Below are 22676 nucleotides of genomic sequence, written 5' to 3'. Positions count from 1 at the left end.
GGCTAAAAATCTGAGCTCAGGGCATCGGCATGGTTGGCTTCATCTAAGGCCCTTCCTCTTGGCTTATAGATGACCACCTTCTCCCTACACCTCTACACCATCTTCCCTCTGCACATGACTATGTTCAAACCCCTTCTTCTTATAAGAACACCCATCATATTAGACCAGGGCCTACCCTAATGACCTCATTGTACTTACTTCTTTAACTTACCTCATTTTTAGCTACCTCTTTAAAGACCCAATTTCCAAATAAAATTACACTTTGAGTGACTAAAAATAAAACAAATTTTCAACACATAAATTTTGGGTGGATATAATTCAGCCCATAACATAATACTCATAAACATTTACCACTCACTTAATATCACTGATCCCCACCCTCAATGGAATATCTATGTGGATATGACATAAAATTCATAAAACTGAAAAGTTAAATGAAAATCCAAAAGTAAAAGGACAATAGGAATATTTCATTGCATGTTCATAAATCATGTTAGTCCACATGGTAAAAGTTACATTTTCTCAGATTATCCTTTTAGCAGGGTGCTGTATGTGCAATATATTTTAGAAAGAATGATAACTTAAATGGTCACAATGTTTATTATTTGCTGCCTCCTTTACTGCCTTGAAAATTAATTTGTATGAAATATTTCATTAAGTGACAATAAAGGTGTTACTATAATTAGAAAAGTTTTTAAACGACAAAGAAAAGTTAGTACATAAAATATATACTCAATAAAAAATAAGAAGTTGTGAGTTTGTGACTGGATTAGGGAAACAATTAAATGTCACAATCACCAATGAAATAGATAGTTTTAAATACAGTGGTTACTTCTGCCTGTTCTTATTATTCACTAAAAAATTTAGTTTCTAGAATATTCTCGCTTCCTACTGCAAACTTAATTGCCTACTAGTCACTATTACACATACCATATTGAAAATTAAAAATTTATATTCTTTCCTTAACAAAAGTTTCTCTAAATGTTATGCTCAATGATACAGACTCAAGCTAAAAATTAAATATTAAATAAGCCAATTTTCTGGCAAGGCAATCAAAAAAATAAGCAAGTATGTCATTAAAAATTTTAGCGATGTCATACTCAAATTGGAAGTGATCATAAAATTTTTCTATATAATTCTCTGATTACAGGTATACAGAACAGTAATATGCACATCATTTAGCATACTACTATATATTAGCATGATTTTATATAGGTGTATATGTTATATTTATATAAATTTAAATTATCTATATGTATATATATTTTTATACACACACATATACATTTTTAAATATTGTATTTATTTATTTGACAGACAGAAAGAGAGCACAAGCAGGAGGAGCTGCAGACAGATGGGGAGGGAGAAGCAGGCTCCCTGCTGAATAGAGAGTCCCATGTGGACCTTGATCCCAGGACCCTGAGATCATGACCTGAGCCAAAGACAGATACTTAATTGACTGAGCCACCCAGGTACCCTATATATATATATATATTTTTTTTTCAAGTGTTTTGTTCTGAATCCTGGTTATGCCCGCATTTGTGTTGACTTTTTGACAACAGTCAAACATGGATTGATGTCTTTGGAAACAGATTAATGGAGGCACCTGGGTGGCAGTGGTTTAAGCCTCTGCCTTCGGCTCAGGTCATGGTCTCAGGGTCCTGGGATTGAGTTCAGCATCAGGCTCTCTACTCAGTGGGGAGCCTGCTTCCTCCTCTCTCTCTCTGCCTGACTCTCTGCCTACTTGTGATCTCTCTTTCTCTCTGTCAAATAAATAAATAAACTCTTTTAAAAAACCAGATTGATAATTATGTTTTTTTTTTATTCAAAGCTCAGACTACTCCCCAAATATCTAACTTTATACTACTAATGTATGTAACTCAGGTAACATGGAATGATGGTAATAAAACATTTTCTATTTGAAATGCATTGCATAATTCTTGCCTATTGTAAACAGACGTCATCTAAAGAACAATTGCCTCTTTTGATGTTTATTTACAGTCCTCAGCCTTCCCATGACAAAATGGTTGTTAACATCAATTAGTTTATTTAGCCATAAATTTTTTTAACTATAGGTAACACCATCACAATGAAAGAATGGCATTACATAAAAGGGTAAAAAAGGAAAAATAAAGCAGAAGCATGACATGACCAACTACTTTTATTGGGCTTGAGCTGATACATTATCAAAAAAAAATTGTCAGTGGGTTTATGATACCTGTTAATTTTTAGCCAGCAAGATAAATTTGTTTTCACTCTTTTGCATGACTTTGTGCTTGCTTTGTTGCTCTCCTGCTTTCTTTCCTTTCTTTCCTTATTTCTCTGATTTTTAAAAATCAGAATTATATTCTCTTCCCCTTATCCTTACCAACTTTTATAAATCTAAATCTTTTATCATTGTAATTCAAAATATTTTCCATTCCAGTAATTATCACAAAGAAGGCACTTACTTAATTAAATACACCTGTACATCTAGAAAAACTAAACTGACCTCTTAATACATCTAGTAGCAAATTATAATGTCCTATAATGATGGAAAGGAAAAAGATTGCTCAACTGTAGGGTAAGGTCCAGTGGGGGGTGGCTTTATGGTGATGAGTGATCAGAGTAGAAATCTTGGAGAAGCAGAGGCAGAGATAAAAGAATAACCTCAACTACAAACCTACTCAATGACCTTGAATAAATCAACAACTTATCTTTTTCTTTCACCTTGACAATTATTGCTTTTTCTGCCTGTTGGTTTGGACTAGTAGACTAAAGTCATGCCCGGATAATTTACCTTTGCTCACTGAAACTACATATAATATAAACTTATGCTTTCTTTTACACTCAGTACATTGTTTTGCTATTACAGTTTCAAACAAGAGTTGAGAGTGTTGATTAAGCTGCTCAAATAGACAAACTGAAACCAATCGCTTGAAGAAGCATCGCCCATAAACAAGTACTGGGTTCACTGTAGCTGATCTTTTTCCTGGTCTTTACTGAAAATTAGCCAGGACTTCCAGATGACAGGGGTCTCGTTACAGAAGTGGGAGTTCCTCTACTTTCAGAAAACAGAGCATTGCCTTTCATTAAAATCCCTCTATAAGGTTACTAAAATGGTAATCATTGCAGGGTAAATTAACAAGTCTAGGTTACTGAAATACTTTTAAGTAATTCAATGATACTCTGTGATAATGGGATACAATTATATGTGACAGAATACAGTTTTGATGAAGCACACAGAATCCCTCTCCTTTTAATTGTATCATGCTTGTTTCTGTCTTCAATGTATTCCCCTTTATAATACTGCTGAATCGGTTATATTTTTACCTCCCCAAAGCATTCTATACATTTATTCATCTTTCACTAATCTTTGTAATGAGAAAACTTTGCTTTTTTTTCCTTCAAATTCCCATTTTCCTTTTTTTTGTGAAGGCAAGAAAATTCTAAGTCTTAAAATATAATTTATGAAATTTGACTGGTGTCCTGAAGTCCGTAAAATCCCATTACCATAAGGGTGACTAGAAAATGATAGGAAAATGACCCCAACCAGATGAGGCTGTTCTGTAGAGATAAAGTTAGTGCATACTAAATATCTCAAACCACAAGAATCCACTATTTGACTATTTCAGTTGAATAATCTGAGGCTTCTCCTTGCCACCATAAATTTGTGTGGAGATGTCAAGCAACTGCTCTCTTACCTAGCAGTAGCTGCATTTAGTCATAGATTGAATGACTGCCACATGCACAATTTGTAATTCTTTTTGCAGGGGACAAATGAGATCAACAGGCAGGGTATAATCAAAAGATCATCCAGTGGACGGCCTTTATCATATATGAGTTTGATCAAAAACAGTACACAATAAAAGGACCATCATATACTATTTATGATAGCCTGTAGTTTTCAGTTTGAATTTCAAATGGCAAGATCTGTTCTATATTTCCAGGCTATGGCCTCTTTCCACTATCTAACATTTTGTTATAAAAAGAGGCCTCTCATTTTATTATTCCTATAATCCAGTTTTTAACCTTAGAAAATTTCCTGCAAGGATAGTAATGTAAAGTCCATATGGGGATGGAATGTTCTATGTTAAATTACTGACCAGTTGCTTCATTAATTATTAAAGAAAAAATATTATACTGAATCCCACAAAATATAATGTAAGCCAGAAGAGAATTATTAGTTCTAAATGTTCAGTTCCTTGGGAAATGATATAATATTCTTTTTTCTAGTATTCCTACTCAGCAAAGTTATGAAGCTTTATCATGAACCTTACAAAGATTGCTACATGGGGTGCCTGGGTGGCTCAGTCAGTTGAGCACCTAACTCTTGATTTAGGCTCAGGTGACAACCTTGGGATCCTGAGATTAAGCCCCATGTTGGGCTCCTTGCTCAGTGCAGAGTCTGCTTGGGATTCTCTCTTTCCCTCTCCCTTACCCCTTTCCCTGAACTCTTTCTCTCTCTAAAATAAATAAATCTTTTAAAAAAAAATGATTGCCACATTAAATCACTATTCTAGTGATTTCAGACAAATGGCACCAGCAACCTATTCTCCAGTCCCTTATCCAGTAGAAATTAGAATCAAGTGTTTAAAATGGCTAAAAATGGGGGTGCCTGGGTCGCTCAGTAGGTTAAAGCCTCTGCTTTTTGCTCAGGTTATGATCCCAGGGTCCTGGGATGGAGCCCCTCATCCGGCTCTCTGCTCAGCAGGGAGCCTGCTTTCCTTTCTCTCTCTCTGCCTGCCTCTCTGCCTACCTGTGATCTCTGTCTGTCAAATAAATAAATAAATAAATTTTAAAAATAACAAATAAAAAATAAAATGTCTAAAAATGGTTATTAATGGACTTCCAATTTCCACATTATGAAGATCCAGAAAGGACTAGAAAATTTTTTACTGAGTTTTCATCTAGAAAATGTAATCTATGTCATTAATAAACAAAATAAGAGAAGAGTGATTCTCACCTCCAATGAATCTCTTGAAATTGATCTGGGAAGATGCATGTGTGTGTTTCATTAGAAGGGCAGTGGCTCACAAAAGACAAAATCTTATCATACCACCTGAACTCCTTTGAGTGACAAGGCAAGAGTTTTAAGGATCTTTTAGCTGAAACTAATAGAAATCCACTCAAATCAGCTCAAGGGAAAGAAAAATTTAGGAGAGAGATTCAAGGGTATCTGGAGAGTACCCAAATGAAGAAATATATTTACATTTTGATTAAAAATGAAGAACTCTTAAGGCAGTTTTCCATCCTTCTTGCAACTTCTCTACTTTTAGACTAACTTCTACAATGCAGTTATTTTTGGTTTCTCCATCACAACAGCCTTCAAGTGTCCCTATCTCTTTAATTTAGAGGTTGAATGTCCATTGCTGTCTAATTCAGTCTCTGGGGCTCTGAGTTTAACTGACCAAGAGAATGAATCTGGTTGTCTTAGCTGCATCACATTTCACTGTGGCCCCATCATGTGTGGCCAGGAATGAGGGCTGGGGGGCGAGGAGCGGGGGGAATCACCTGGCATGCAAAGGCCACAAGGCTGGGTGGGGCTGGGATAACTGAAGAAACTATTTCCTTTATTGTCCTACCAACCAAGCAATCTTTTTTTTTTCAGTTTTTTAAAAAATCTTGTTTTATTACCAATTTGTATGAGATTTTTATTACTTAAGGGAATATGCCCTTTATCGTATTGAACATTTTCCCCCAATTTTCATCTATAATTTCCCCCCAACCAAGCAATATTTTATAGGTAATCTGTATCAGTAAAAAAAAAACTTGTTCAATTTAGAGAAAATTAATTTCTACAGATTATATAAATGTGCTCTATCCCCAAGATGCTAGTGATCATAGTAATATTGATATGAAAGTATCCTTCCTAATACAATAAAGATAACATGTAACTGTTATAACATTATAGCATTTTTTAAAAGGTTTTATTTATTTATTTTAGAGAGAGAGTAGAGAGAGCATGAGAGAGGGATGAGTGGCAGAGGGAGAAGCAGACTCCCCGCTGAGCAGGGAGTCAGATGCAGGGCTCGATTCTGGGACTTGGGGATCATGACCTGAGCTGAAGGCAGGCACTTAACCCATTGAGCTACCCAGGCACCCCCATTATAGAATTTTTAACTAGCTGAGTATAGAAGAACATATCTGAAACATGGATTTAATAATTATATTTGGAAATTCAGTATCTCACAATGGAAAGGAAAAGTCCACATTGGAAAAATTCTCTTCTAAACTACCATTAGTGTTTTTCATTAGGTTTCAATTAGTAGTTGTGTGCAAATCACAAACAGGCTTATCTTCTAAAACTCTGTAAAGTCAGCATAAAAAATATCAGTTCATAAGCTAAAAAAAAAAATCAGAGTGTTACAGTATTATATATAATAATAATACTTTCCATTTATAGCTGCTGGGCTGGGCACTTTCCATACATATTCTCATGTATCAAAGCAATTCTTACATCTAAGTGTATTTTTTTAAACATTTTATGAATGAGGAATCTAAGATTCAGGAATATTGTATTTTGTCCAAGTTACCTAGTGTAGTTGTAGCAGGATTCTCTAATAATAATCAGGCAATCTTTCCACTAACCCAAAAGCATCTTTGCAAAAATTAGACGATGCTGACACTGTCTCAAGACAATGTACTAACATCTGCTAGAAAAATGCCATTATAAATATAGAAATCCATAATGACCAAAATGTGAATGGTGCCCGCCTAGCATTATGCAGTGACTCTTTATGCCAGCCTGTAAATCAAAGTAGTAAGGATGCTATTAGTCAATCCTCCCCTCTACATGGCATACTGTTCATTAATGCTCCAGCCCTCCCCACTGCTCTCATTTGCCCTTACCCCATTACATAGGTAAACGATCACACTCTAAAAGTGTTTTAGCTCATTTGTTTCATTGATATATCCCAGTGACAAAAGACTTTAAAAGGAGTTTTAAACTACAGTTTCAATAAATCTCTACATATAATTCAATCGGTAAAACATTATGTAGTTCGGGACGCCTGGGTGGCTCAGTTGGTTAAGCAGCTGCCTTCGGCTCAGGTCATGATCCCAGCGTCCTGGGATGGAGTCCCACATCGGGCTCCTTGCTCAGCAGGGAGCCTGCTTCTCCCTCTGCCTCTGCCTGCCATTCTGTCTGCCTGTGCTCACTCTCTCTCCCTCTCTCTCTCTGATAAATAAAAAATCTTTAAAAAAAAATAAATAAAAGAAAAACTTAAAAAAAAAAAACATTATGTAGTTCAAGAAATGCACGTAGTTTATGACCCACTGTCCCTCTGTGACCCTTTATTTGAAGAAAATATTAGTTATATAGCTAACAAAGGAAATCCCTAAACAAACATCAACAGGGCCTCCTCTGCTGTCTCATTATGTTGAAGGGAAATGGGACATCATTTCAGGTGACCTGTTTAGAAGACTTAAGTATGTACATTAGCTGTGCGTTCCTTCATTTAGTTATTTCTTCCATGGGAAGAGGGAAGCAGGTGTTGTTGGCCTTCCTGAAGGCAAGGGAGAAGATGTAGAACCAGCTAGGTTTCATATATTGGCTTTAAACTGAAAGGAGTCTCAAGTTTTAGCTTTGGAGCAGTAGCAAATTTGTGCAAGGGGAACAGCATGAGGCTTCGAAGAGCAACCTTGAAATGCATCTTTTGTAGATATTTTTTTCCAATAGCTGTACTCACATATTTCTAAGATTCACACAGCTACCAACCTTAGATATTATTCCTATGGGAGTGAGGAACACAGGACGCAGGGGAGGCTAAAATAACTCTTATTTACATTCACGTTATAACTACTCCTACTCCTAAGGTAACTTGCAACCCTTCGGAGCACAGCCCCCTGGAAAGGCTTTATATATACATGTATGTATACGCACATCTTCCTAGGAGATGCACTTATGTATAGTAGTTGCATGTACTTGAGATGAGAACCGAAGTGTAAATGTTAAATAGATGAAGGAGGTGAGGATTCTGCGAGGCACAACATCTCATTCCCATACAGAAGGTCATGATCCACAGTATTAACTCATCCTGATGGCGCCAGGACAGACTCAATGGAAAGAAACTTGGAATAGGCCTCCAGAGTCTCTAAGAAGAGAACCTGCATAGAGGTAGACCAGAGCAGTAGCTTGCCTAAGCCAAAACATTTTCCTGCTGCCAAATGCCGTCTGATCACTTCCATCAGATTCACGAAGCCTAAAATAAACATATGCGGAGTTTTAAAAAATCAAATCAGGGGCAAATCCACCTAGGGAACACCCCAGGAATATGCCTAACTAGATCATGACCATTTTCTTCTATGGACTGTTAGCCTCTCATTAGTACTCCTTAGTGGTAAGAATAATTCAGGGAATAAGTAGCAAATTTAAACAGAGAAATAATTACTGTATAGATTGAAATTCTTTACTATTTCAAGGTTTCAGAAAAAGATTCCATTCTATATGCTCCTTCCTTAATCATGTTTTAAAAGATTGACCAGGTGATTGAATATGGTTTATGCTGAAGCAGCCAAAGGACTCACTTCAAATGATTAAAAAAGTAAAAACAGCAGCTTGTCAGAGAACATGCTTTATGATAAGTCTCCTTCAAAATCTCAACAACATTAAAATACTGAAGAGACCAACTAAGTGGATAATTATTTAATTACCAATATCTTTTATCTGATAGGTGAATTATTTGTTAAAATTTACTATGCTGTGTTCTTCAGTTCATTTTGCCAAATTTTGGACCAAGACATGAATATTTCTATTTGGCTATAAATAGAAAGATTAGATATTATAATAAAATTATATTTCCTTGAACAATAAATCCTCACTTCTTCCCAATGTTCTGTTATTCCTAAGCAAATCTTATATAACTAATTCCCTTCTATTGCTTTCTGGCTAGTCTTCCATACATGGAATCTCACTAATTTTATCTCCAGAGACGCCTGTTGGCAACCCTTCAAAATTGTATTGGCAGCCTCTGTTGGTAGGGTACCAGGTTCTTTCCCTATTGTCCACATTTGCATGTTTGTTTAGATCATGACCTTGGTAGAGGAAGTTTGCTCACTGGAAGTGATGAGGTAAAGATCCCCTCCCCCCAATTTCTCTATCATACATTCTTTAAAAAGCTTCTCTTAGTCTAAGAAAGTCCTCCTTTTAAATGAAAAAAAAAAAAAATACAGAAAAGCGATTTGAAAGTTTCTTATAAAGTTACACATACACTTACAATTTCACTTCAGAAAAATGGAAACACATATCCATGCAAAGACCTGCATACAAGTGTTCATAGCAGTTTTATTCATAATAGCTACAAATTGGAAACAACCCAAAAGTCCATTAATAGGCAAATATCCACAGAATAGAATACTACTCAGCAATAAGAATAACCAAACTACTACTGATATATATAACAACACAGATGAATCTCCAAAAAGTTGAGTGAAAGAAGCCAGACACAAAAGACTGCAGTCAATATGTTTCCATTTACATAACCATCAACAAAAGACAAAACCACAGCATCAAAAACTAGATCATTGGTTCCAAGGGACAGAAGAGAGAGAGGAGACTGACTGCAAAAGGGCATGAAGGAACTTTTGGGGGCAATATAAATGTTCCCTATCTTATTTTGGTGGTTATTATACTTGTTAACTCTCACTGATGAATTTTATTACATGTAAATTAGAGCACAACTCTCATTAATGAATTTTATTACATGTATAGTGCAGTAAAGATGATTACAAAGAAGAAATACACAAGTGCAACAATTTAGATCAGTGACCCTTAAAATATATTGTATCACAGTATTTAATGAAAGCTATTGACTTGGTTTCACAAAATTAAGACAGAGAAAGATCATAAAGAAGTTTTATAAACTCACTAGTAGCATCCATTGGCTCCAAGCTAAAATACTTTTCTTCAGAGGATAAGTTAAGATTGCCTGATGAATTTTCAATAATCAATTTCCTTACCTCAACATCTAACCAAAAATCAACTGCACGGAGTAAAGGGGAGTTTGAGGGACAAGAAGTAATTGCCCTGCTTCGCCTGAGGAAAAAGGTATTTTAAAGGAATTTTGAGAATATTGAAAATAAATATCACTCATTTACAATTTTTCCAAGACCCCAAGTTTGGCAACCATCACTATTCCACTGAGAATCACCTCACATGCCATCACTGACACAAATAACCAAGGCTTGTGAATGCCCTTGATACCAATAAGATATGTTAAAATAGAATTGTTCAGTGATGGAAGCTAATAGTTTTGCATTCAACTTATGTGGAATATTTACGGCCAATGTCTCCTTTTATCTTGTATGAAAGATAGTTATAGAGGCCCTGTCCTTTAGAGTTCCAAAAGCTCATATTTTATTCTAATCATTTCATAAGTAGTTTTTCAATAAAATATTTTAAAATTGTCATTTAGATACTGATTTTTTAATTAGCTATCAATTTTCTATGTATCATTCTATATATAACTATTTTACAAAGAAAACTGGCTAAATTTGATTATCCTGTCGATTGTCCTTCTTCCCTTCCCATTAATTTCCTAAAATAAAATATTCCCACACTATTAGTCTTGAGTTCCCTGATTGCTACAGGGAAAAACTGATTTCTCTTAATCTCATTTCTTGAGTACTGCCAAGCACTGTAGATTAAAGAAATAACAAAGGAGGGGCACCTAGGTGGCTGAGTGGATTAAAGCCTCTGCTTTAAGCTCAGGTCATGATCCTAGGATATTGGGATAGAGCCTCACTTTGGGCTCTCTGCTCTGCGGGGAGCCTGCTTCCTCCTCTCTATCTGCCTCTCTGCCTACTTGTAATCTCTATCTGTCAAATAAATAAATAAAATCTTAAAAAAAAAAAAAGAAATAACAAAGGACATGATTGTTCTCCAAATTAATATTGATATTTTGGTAATAAGTAAATTATGTTATACATCTTAAATATGTTACAGTAAAAAAAAGTAGTTGGGGATGGAAGAATTTTTTAAGAGCCATGTCTAGTGTTTGAACTCTCTATGAGTTAAATGACAAAAATCATATAGATCTATCAGTTAATAACACTTTGAGTAGGATCTCCATTTATTCTTTGCTTATTTAAAGGTTTTGGTGGAGGGCAGGACTGGGGAAAGCAAAGAATTAGAAACTGCCACATCTTGCAAAAGGAGCTGCATGTACCTGTCACCAGAGTCATTTACACCCCAATAAGTCTAATAGTGCTTTGTTCCTCAGTTGGGTTTTATATCCTAGGACAACACACTAATTGAGGATGTGTGAGTGGTATGTCTTTGTAAGAAAGGAGAAAGGAAGCTCTGAATGGGAAGGAGGTCAGAGGAGAAAGCTTGTACTCTGTCATGAAAGAACTCACAGGCTTTTTCACAAATTTCTACAAAGAGTCCATTTGTAAGTTGAGAATGAGGATATTGATTACCTTTAAACTCCATGTTAGCATAGCCCTTGGAAAAGCTTCTGCAGGCTTCCAGGGGTACAGGGTAGTTACTGGCAAAAAACCAGATACATAGATCAATGGAACTGAGTAGAGAGCCCAGAAATAAATCCACACAGATATGGTCAACAAATTTATGACAAAGGAGCAAAGAAGGACAATCCCTTCAAAAAATGGTGTTGAGACTAACTGGACAGCGATGTACAAAAGACTACATTTAGACCACTCTCCTAACAACATATATAAAAATTAACTCCAAATAGATTAAAAGCTTGAATAAAAGACCTGAAACCATAAAACTCCTTGTGGAAAACATAGGCAGTAAGCTTCACAACACTGATCTTGAGGGTGATTGTTTAGATTTGATACTAAAAGCAAAGGCAACAAGTGGGACTACATCAAACCAAAAGGTTCCTGCATAGCAAATAAAGCCATCAATAAAATGGAAAGGCAACCTACTGAATGAGAGAAAATATTTGCAAATCATATATCCGATAAGGGGTTAGTATCTGAAATACATAAAGAATTCATACAGCTCAACAGCAATGACAACAAAACTGATTTAAAAACAGTAGAGGAACTAAATATACAATTTTCCAAAGAAGACATACAGACAGCCAACAGGTATATGAAAATGTGCTTACTATCACTAATCATCAGGGAAATACAAATCAAAGTCACAATGTGCTACCATCTCACACCTGTCAGAATAGGACTATTATCAAAAAGATAAAAAATAACAAGGGTTGGCAAGAATGTGGGGAAAGGGGAATCTTCATATGCTGTGGTGGGAATGTAAACTGGTGCAGCTATTGCATGGAGGAAAATTGCATGGAGGTTCCTCAAAAATCTAAAAATAGGACTACCATACAATCCATCGATTTCACTTCTCAGTATTTCTCCTACTTGAAAAAATATCTGCACCCCATGTTCACTGCAGTAAAATTTACAAAGAGTCCATTTGTAAGTTGATACAGAATCATCCTAAGTGTCCACTGATGGATGAATAAATAAATAGGTAAAAAAAAAATGTGATACACAAACACACACATATACAGTACAATACTACTTGGACATAAAAAAGAAAGAAAAATCTTTGCCATTTGCAAAAATCTAGATGGACCTAAAGGGCATTACACTAAGTGAAATAAGTCAGACAGAGAAAGACAAATACTATATAATCTCACTTACATGTGGAACCTCTAAAATAAAATAATACATAAAATAAAGTAAAAACTGAATTCACAAATACAGAGAACAGACTGGTTGTTGTCAGAGGCAGAAGTGAGGGGGGGTAGGGTTGGGAAAAGGGGTGAAGAGAGCCAAAAGGTACCAATTTTCAGCTATAAAATAAATAAGTTCTGGGGATATAATATACAGCCTGGTGACTATAGTTAGTAATATTATAACTGTACTTTTGAAAGTTGCTAAAAGAATAGATCTACTAGGCTTTTCACCCAAAGAATACAGAAATACTAATTTGTAGGGATCTATACACCCCTATGTTTACAGCAGCATTATCAATAACAACCAAATTATGGAAAGAGCCAAAATATCCATCGACTAATGAATAAAGGAGATGTGATAAATATACATGCATGCAATTTATATATATTATATATTTATATATTCCATTGTGTGTATACACACACACACACACACACACACACACACACAAAATGGAATATTACTCAACTGTCAAAAAGAATGATATCTAGCTATTTGCAATGACTTGGATGGAGCTAGAGAGCATTATGCTAAGTGAAATAAGTCAGTCAGAGATAGACAAATACCTTGTGATTTCACTCATATGTGGAATTTAAAAAATAAAACAAATGATCACGGAAGATAAAAGAGAGACGTAAACTGTCAAGAAACAGATTCTTAACTCTACAGGACAAACTGATGGCTACCATAGAGGAGGTGGGTGGGGCGATGGGTTAAATAGTTGATGGGGGTTAAGGAGGTCACTTGTGATGAGCACCAGGTGATGTATGGAAGTGTTGAATCACTAAGTTGTATAGCTAAAACTAATATTACACTATATGTTAACTAACTGGAAATTTAAATAAAAACTTGAAAAAAAAAAGAATAGTATGGGCAAGTCTAAGGTTTGGAACATGAACAACTAGAAAAAATGAGGTGCTATTTACTGAAATGATAGTTAACATTTGCTTTGTAACAACCTCTCCCAAAATTGGTGGTTTAAAAGTGATTTGTTAGTTCACAATTCTGTGGGCTGGCCGTTCTGTGTAGTCCATGGGGCCTCTCTGGAAACCTTGCTCAGGCTTACTCACACGGCAACAGCTTCCCAAGACAGCAAGAGGAAGAGCTGTTAGGTCTTTCAGGGATTCATATCCAGAATTGGCATGATGTCACTTCCACTTCCGCCACATATTAGTTCAAAACAAAAGACAAGGACAGGTCAGATTAAAGGGGCTGGAGAAACAAGCTCCATCTCTTGAAGGAAGGAGCTGAAACTAATTCATGGTCATTTTTAGTCCACCATAGATAGGAAAGACAGCAACTGTCTTTGATTCTAAGACTTTAGTTTGTAGAGAAGACTACGGTGCTTCAGTGGAAAACCGTGTGATGCTTAGAGCATACTCTTCCAGGCTGTCTACTTCTGATTCTATGGGGGCTATTTTATAACCTTGTAAACTGTAGCCAACTGATGGCAAGGCAAAATGATTCTTGTCTGTGGACATGCAAAGGAATTCTGTCCCCTACCAGCTCTATCAACTTCCCTCCCTCTTTGCCTCCATTTGCACGTTGAAATGTTTCTAATCTATAAATAGTTTATTCTTTGAATTCTTTCTTTCTTAATATTTTAAAATTTATTCTTAATTGTGGTAAAATGCACAGAAGACAAAAATTTGCCATCTGAATCATTTTCAAGCATAGAGTTCAGTAGTGTTAATAAGTACCTTCACACTTCTGTGAGTCACCACCATCGGTCTCCAGAACTGCCTTCCTCTTGCAAAACTGAAACTCTGCACCCCTTAAACAAGAATGCCCTATTCCTCTCCTATCACCACCTCCAGCCCTGGCAACAACCCTCCCACCTTCTGCTGCTGTGATCTACCTCATATAAGTGGAACAACACAGTATTTGTCTTTTCATGACTGGTTTCTTTCACTTGGCATAATGTCTTCAAGGTGCATCCATGTGGTAGCCGGTGTCAGGGCTTCCTTCCTTTTTAAGGCTGAATAATAGTGCATGGTAGGTATATACCACATTTTATTTATTCATTCATCCATCAAAGGTTATTTGAGTTGCTTCTACCTTTTGGCTATTATAATAATGCTGCTATAAAATATATGTACAGATATCTCCTCAAGACTGACTTCAGTCCTTTTGGGAATAGACCCAGAAGTAGGATTGCTGGATCATATGGTAATTCTATTTTTATTTTCTTGAGGAATCACCTAACTGTTTCATGTAGAGGCTGCACCATTTACATCCTTACCAACAGAGCAGAGTGATTCCAATTTCCCTCCATTCTCACCAACACTGGGTTTTCTTTTTTCTTTTCTGATTTTCTTTCTTTCTTTCTTTTTTAAAGTAATCATCCTAATGGGTATGAGGTGATTGTATTCTTCTTTAACTGCTTGTAGTAGCTTACCAATTCTTAAAATTAAATTAAAAATAAGTTAACTAAAACCTTTAATGTTTGTTCAGTTTGTATTTGTAGGAGAACCACGCTTTTACTTTTTTTTGAAAAATCACCTTTCCACAATACATAAAGTCGAACAAGACGAGTAGTCTAAAACAAGTTTTCTAAAAGTGAGAGATATTACAGCATGTTAGCTAATAGATATGCAACAAAGAAGGGAAATTTATGAGGCAAGAATCAGGCAGAAACAAGAACAAAGTTCCTGAGTAGAGAATTGGATCTAGACAGCCATGGATAGAAGTATATACAATTTATTCCTTGTAACTGAAAGAAAAGTAAAATACTTACATAAAACTAAGATGGCTTTACTTGGATGAGGGAGCCTGTGGAAGAGATCTTCTGAATTACTCTTTTCATTTTTTAATCTCTACTCCCTAGCTCAGAACTTAGTGCACAGTTGCTACCTAAATGTCTCTTGAGAGACTATAATAAAAACAATCCTACTCCCCAAGAAAGAATGTAATAGTGAAGACCCACCCTGCCGAACAGAAGTACACTTAATATTTGCTAGTTTAATTCATAGCCTTTGTTAGCTATGAGGAGCTAGCAGACTCTTAAAATTCTTCTAAATTATTTGTGTAAATAATTTTGCAAGCACAATCTCTTCAATGTTCCTATAGCAGCCCCCCTAGCATTTAAAGGTAAAAGCGCCTTGTGACAATGTCGACCTGTCTGCAACATGACGCCTCTTTGACTGATAGAAAACAGATGAACGAATGAGAGGAAGCTAAATAGGGATATTGTTTACCGGCTCCGATAATTTATTGTTGGCAAGCAGGTGAATCTATCTAAGAGATAGGGACTAGAGAAAACATTATGCTTGGTTTTAGATAAGTAGAAAATGGAGAACAGCATTTAAAACAAAAAACAAACTTCACTGACTCCTACTTAGGGCTCCCGAGGCCTCCAAAGTTGAGCTCAGGGTGTATCCAGAGACTTGAAAAACGTAAAAAGCAGGGCTGGGATGAGCGCTAATTGAAGGTTGAAAGGCAATCTCACTGTGTGGGAGAAGATAGCTGTGTGTTCATTAGCATAAACAACACATTCCAAGGTTCCAAACTATGTAACTTCCCACATTGAGCATCTGACCCAGCGTCTGACCCCCAGCGCTGAGTGAGCTAGCCAGCATCTGGGAATATTAAAAGTCACAGAGATCCCGAAGGTAGAGAGGGGGGAAAAGCTTAGAAATTCTTTTTTCCGTGTAGTTCAATTCAGCAAACATTCGTTGAAATCCTGGATTCAAAAACACTACAACAGGATGTAGATACAGAGAGGAAAATAGAGGGTACTCTGCTGCCTGACAGAATCGTTAACTTTAATATTAAACTTTTTAACTGTAAGAAAAAGGACTTAATATTTAATCATGTTTTGTGGAAAAACAATACATAAACTTACTAAACACTGAAACCAAGAATTACAACTAATTCCAATTGCCTTCTAGTAATTGTGCCCTAAACTATGACCTACACCTCCTTTCATAATATGCTCCAGATCATTTTTTGATCCCAGATGGCTAAATCTGAATCTCAATCTGTTTCCATCAGTTTGCCTTTTTTTCCGCCCCATGTTTGCTGGTACGCCTTTGCCAGAGATTTATGGATTCCCTCCTCCCACTGCTCTCCTACAAAGCTGCGTTACTACACTTTTATGGTTATATCACTAATTTGTATGCCTCCCTGGCTCCGTGTCCCTTTCCTCCAAAATGTGGTAGTTCCTCTTCTTTATTTTTTTTTTAAGATTTTATTTATTTGACAGAGAGAGATCACAAGTAGGCAGAAAGGCAGGCAGAGAGAGAGGGGGAAGCAGGCTCCCCGCTGAGCAGAGAGCACAATTCGGGACTCGATCCCAGGACCCTGGGATCATGACCCGAGCTGAAGGCAGAGGCTTTAACCCACCGAGCCACCCAGGTGCCTCTTCTATAGTCTCTCTCTCTCTTCTTCAAGCTGCAGATCCGTCATTCAGCACTATCAGCACACATCTGTGGAGCACAGTTGGCCATCTCCGTGGGTTGTGTTACACTGTGGATTGTCTCCTGCTTTCCCCCATTCATTCCTCCGGAGTGCTTTTTCACCACTTGCTCGGGCTTAGCATGGTTCTACTTCAGAAAATCCTGTGGCTTATTATGGAAAAGACTGACTTCATAAGAGGGTGCTTGCAGGAAAATCATGCCCCCAGAACCCACAAGTCTGTCTCTTTCTCACTAGCTCTCTTACTCTCTCTGTTTCTTTCTCTTTCTAACCCTGAGGTTCTCCGTATTGGAGAGGATGATATAATCTAGAAAATCACCCCCAGAGTTTTATAAGCCCCCCTAATCTATTTCTTTTCCCAAAACACCCCCTGTGAAAATACCTCCTTCAAAGCTGTTGAATTTGCCAGAAACGTTTTGGGGTTTCTATACCTTCTTACAAGAACCTTCTGGTAACTCACATTGTAAGGTTGATATACGAGACTGTCGAACTGATTTTAGTTTTGATCTCATGTTTCCTTTCTACCCTGTCACTGTCACACTAATGACTGTTAAAATGCTCCCAAAGACCGGCAAATAAGAAAACAAAGACAAGAGCCAGAAGATTGCTTGTTCCCAAATGAGTAAATGTTGCCCATATTTGAGAAAAATTATATTGGGTTAGTTTATAAATGTTTAAGCATTATGAAAATCTCCAGAGAGGGAAAAAAAACGATAACCTTTGACCATAGGAATGAGATACTCTGTTCATGATGTCACTCCCCAGTTACTGCAATTTTTTAAAGATTAACACCTTCCTCTCTAGGTTAATTTTATTTGGGAATGACTACAAGTGGTATTGACCTGCATCTGAAACAGATGTCTTAAGCATTATATATTATATTATTAAGAACAAAATCTTAACATTTTCAAAATCATTTATAAAGGAATTTTAAAAAGTTCTGTTCATGTTTTTGCTCAAGTTGAAAGTTGTCTTTCTGAGAAGAATACATTGCTTAATTTATGTGTACTTGGCATGTAAAATCTTTCCACCACATCTCACTGGTTTGTTCACATCAACCTAATAACTATACTGCCCGAGTTAGGTGTTAACATTCAGTAGCCTTCCTTCTTACTGTGCGTTACCATCATCATCATCGGACACCAGCAGTCTTCCGTATACCGGAGGCCTCTGCCTTCGGCTGGGGTCATGGTCTCAGGGTCCTAGGATTGAGCCCTCCATCGGGCTCTCTGCTCAGCAGGGAGCCTGCTTCCCCCTCTCTCTCTGCCTGCCTCTCTGCCTACTTGTGATCTCTGTCTGTCAAATAAATGAATAAAATCCTAAAAAAAAAATACAGCTCATTTAATTCTTTAAGGACCTTAAGAATTAGGTACTATTATCCCCTTTCTAAAGAAAACAGAGGCTTAGCAAGATGAAGAAACCTGTCCAGGGTCTTATGCCTAGTAATTGTTGAAGCCAGGATTTGAAATAGGGCATGTTCCCTTGCAAATCTGAAAACACTATGTTGCTTTCATGATGGACAGGATGCTCAAACTTCTTAAATTGTTAAAAATCAATAGCTCATAGAAAATTGTTACAGGTACACAGGGTGAAAACTGTGGTTTTTATCAAGAGTATGAAATTATTGTGTGAGCCTTTCCTGATGATCAGACAAGCATGAAAATTATGCTTCCCTTAATTCAAACTTATAATAAAGAAATTTAGAATTTACAACAAACTTTTCCATTTGAGCTTAGCTTTGGAGAGCAGGCCCAGCACTATTTTTCTCATTTTACAGAAAAGGAAATGGAGTCTCAGAGAGGCTCGGTGTTCAGTGGAATAAAGCCTGGAGCTCGAGTCTTTTTTTGAGTTCCAGGTCCTTGCTCGACCAAGTACATTTTAGGGAAGCACATGTTTATGAATGATCAGAGGAAGCTCCTACGACTTTGCTCCATGATTGCTTTGGGGGAAAAAAAAGTTGGGGGAGCACTATAAATCAACCTGAAATATCCACTGAGAGCTTCATTCATTCATTCAATAAGCACTGTATGAATTAATAAGCACTGTATGAAAAGAGCTATGTACTATATGATACAATGTGAATTTATAAAAAAGTATGAAATAAGAAAGAGGAGGAATTCATAACTAATGAAAAGACTAAAAAACATTTATAACCAAGAGATTTAATCAAAGTTTGAGCAGGACTATGCCTCAGCATTCTCAGAAGTCCCTTGCCTATGCCAATTTCTTTGTTACAGATTATCTTCCAGCATGATCTAGATAATATTCCAAACATTTTTTCTGTTACATGTCATAAATCAAATTTGCTAATACTATAATATGCATTGTTGAGTTTTAAAAATTCTAACTCATTTTTTAAACTGGCAGAGTAACATAATTTAAGACAGGATTTGCAAAGCACACAGTTTAATAGAAACTGGAGAAATAATTGAAATTTACATGGGGGGAGATAGCTAGTCTTACAAAGAGAATGAACATCCAAATTAGAGGGCTTTGTTTTCTGTTGTTTGGATACTGACTTAAAACCTTCCAGTACTTAATTTCTAGTCATCCTTAGATTAATCCAGTAAATGAAAAGCTAAGCAGATTTTACTTATATATTTACTCATATATTTCATCCTGGAGTATTGATAAAAACCAGGAAGTACGAGAAACACTGAACAGAATGAAAACCATAGACTTAATGAAAAGTTAATGAGCAGCATAAAAACTATAACTTCTCAAGAGGAAAGAAATGGATTAATTTATCCTTGATACAAAGAAGCTCTCTTGGGGGAGAAGGATATGAAAGGGAGTTTCTGGTTGTTGAAATAAAAGAGGAAAAAAAAACTCTGGAAAAATTATATTTGATGAGCATGCTTGAGTAAAATCCTATCTGCTGTATGACATAAAAACTTCCAGTGATTCAAAAATTTTCAATAAAACTAAAAACATCCTACCACACCATCTTTTGTGGATGCCACTTTTAGTTAACTCAAAGCTGAAGTAGAACCAGTTGAGGAAGGGAAAGATCATGTTAATAACATTTTAGTATCTTAGTGAAAATCTGGGGGCCTGGACCTCATTTAGAGAATCACTGCTCTCATCTAGCTTTGTACAGAAGCACAAACTCAAGAAAAATAAAATGCTCAAGTTGTAGTATAAACTGGGATATGGTAAATTTGTTAGTCCTTGCTTTGAGTATCTTTCACAGGTATCTCCCAGGCCCAACACCCACAACATTTTTCTAGGATGTTCTAGAAGTCACAAAGTCCTCTTTTCAAGACAATCTGCAATCTGAGTCATTGTCCATTGTTGACCATCCCTAAGGGTTGTTCATTAACAGTACCGGTTTTGCTGCATTTGGGGGTTGAAGAAGGTGTCAGGGAACTTTACTAAAGAGAAGAGAGGATGACTAAGGAGAATTTAAATTTATTTCAAACAGTTAATCAAATGCTTAGATGGTTGCAATTGTGTTACTTAGGTTTAGAGTTTCTTAAATGACAGTTATATTTTCACTGTTATTCAAGAACATATTTAAATTATTTATCTGGACATTATATTAAAAATCTCTTATTAAATAAGACAATAAGAAAATAATAAAAATGAGAACAATTCTTCAACTGGTTAAAAAAATTACAAGCTTCTTCATATCAAGGAATCTACCTGCAGCATTTTCACTTCAGCAAAACTTTAAAAACTTTTTCCAATTCCTGTTTAGAGATAGTTTCAAAGTTTTTAGTTCTTTCTTCTTCTGGTTTAACAAATTGATGTCTTTTTGTACATCTCTAAATTCTGGCACTTCCACTTAAATATTTGTTTCAAGAATAATTACAATTTTCATAAGAAATTTGGATTTTTTTGTTTGGTTTGGTTGGTTTTTTAGAAAGCGAGAGCATGCAAGTGCAGAGGAAAAGAGGAAAAGGGAGAAAGAGAATCTCAAACAGGCTCCAGGCTTAACATGGAGACCAGCACAGAGCTCCATCCCACGACCCCAAGATCTCAACCTGAGTGGATATCAAGAGTCAGATGCTTAACTGATGGAGCCACTCAGCCACCCACTTTACAGAAAGAAAGTAAACAAATACTACTAATAGCCTAAGACCTACCATTTGAATATATTTAATCACTGATTTCAAGGACAAAGAATCCTAAGGGTAACCATTTTCCAGATTGGGAAAGGGACTCACGCTAGTCACCAAGCACCCCATAGCCACTGTACTTTGTAGTCAATAGCTTATGATAACATAAGATGAATGTGGTTATTTTTTTTTAAGTTATTAAGTAGCAAAGGGATATTTTTCTTTTGCTTTTTCAATACATCTTGAAGTTTACTGAAACTTGAAACTTTTATACTGATCACACCCACATCTATAAATGAATCTTTGTGACCCTCAAAGAAAAAGCTGGCAAGTCCAGATTATGTATGAAAAACCCTCATATATTGCCAGAACCCACACCAGAATAAAGAAAAAAATGTACTTCTGAATGCAATCTTTTCCCCGAAACACCATTTTTCTAGATTTATTGAGATACAATTTACATATGTATACATAGTTATGTACATATATATTGCAGAATGATTACCACAATAAGGTTAACTAACACATTTATCACCTCACACAGTTCCCTTTTGTGTGTGTGTGCATGTGTGGTGAGAACTTTAAGATCTACTCTCTTAGTAACTTTCAGTTCTACAATACAGTACTGTTAACTGCAGTAATCACAGTGTACATTAAGGGGATCTTTTTCTAACTTCTTTGTGAAATTATTTTAGCTCTCTATAATCTGGATCTGTAAGTACACATGAAATACTTTATTGTTTTTATTCCACTCAAATGTTACATTTAACTCCCCATAACAATTAAGTTCATATCACTTCTATAGTTTTTAAGTCACAAACATTTACTTATACCAGATTCTATCTATCAGAATACTGTAGGAAATTATGAAAAATATGAAATTAAAAATGGCAATATAATAACTATTATACCATCTTCCTCTACTGACTAGTATGAAAAACTCACTCTGGTATATCTACCTTAACTTACAGGGTGAAGTGACATGGAACCCTTACTTAATGAATTAACCTAATATCCTGTCCTCATCCTTAATTTTGCCATAGAAGAAAATGTCACATGATTTTTCTACTTTACTAACTTTGCTACATAACTGCTTTTTTCTAGCCCATGCTGAGCATGACATATAAAGTAGCAATACAATTTTTTTTATCTTGCATACCATAATATCTGACTATAACTATTCAGTTAAAGTTTTTTCAAGCTGATAGGGAAGATCTAAGACTACTATGGGGAAAAAAAAAAAAGGCATCATTGCTACTTCAAAGTCAGGATTTCCAAATTCATTCATTAGTCATATCTTTGGGTGAGGAATTTAGGTCCAGGTGTTCAAAGACAGCTCTTCATATCTTAAAACAGAGAGGTTCTATTTGCTTAATCTAAGAAAGCCTCTTTCATTAGATAATTCACAGAATACCTCCAACTGGAATATATTCTCTTACATGACAGAATGTAAAGCAAAGGTCTGGATTCAAACTCTAAATGACCTTTAGCAACTGTATGACCTCGACAATTTATTTAACTTTTCTCAGGTTCAATCTCCTCATCTCTAAAATAGAC

The sequence above is a fragment of the Mustela nivalis genome (assembly GCF_964662115.1).
Source record: "Mustela nivalis genome assembly, chromosome: 7".
Lineage (NCBI taxonomy): Eukaryota > Metazoa > Chordata > Mammalia > Carnivora > Mustelidae > Mustela > Mustela nivalis.
Note: the sequence above shows the minus strand (reverse complement) of the source record.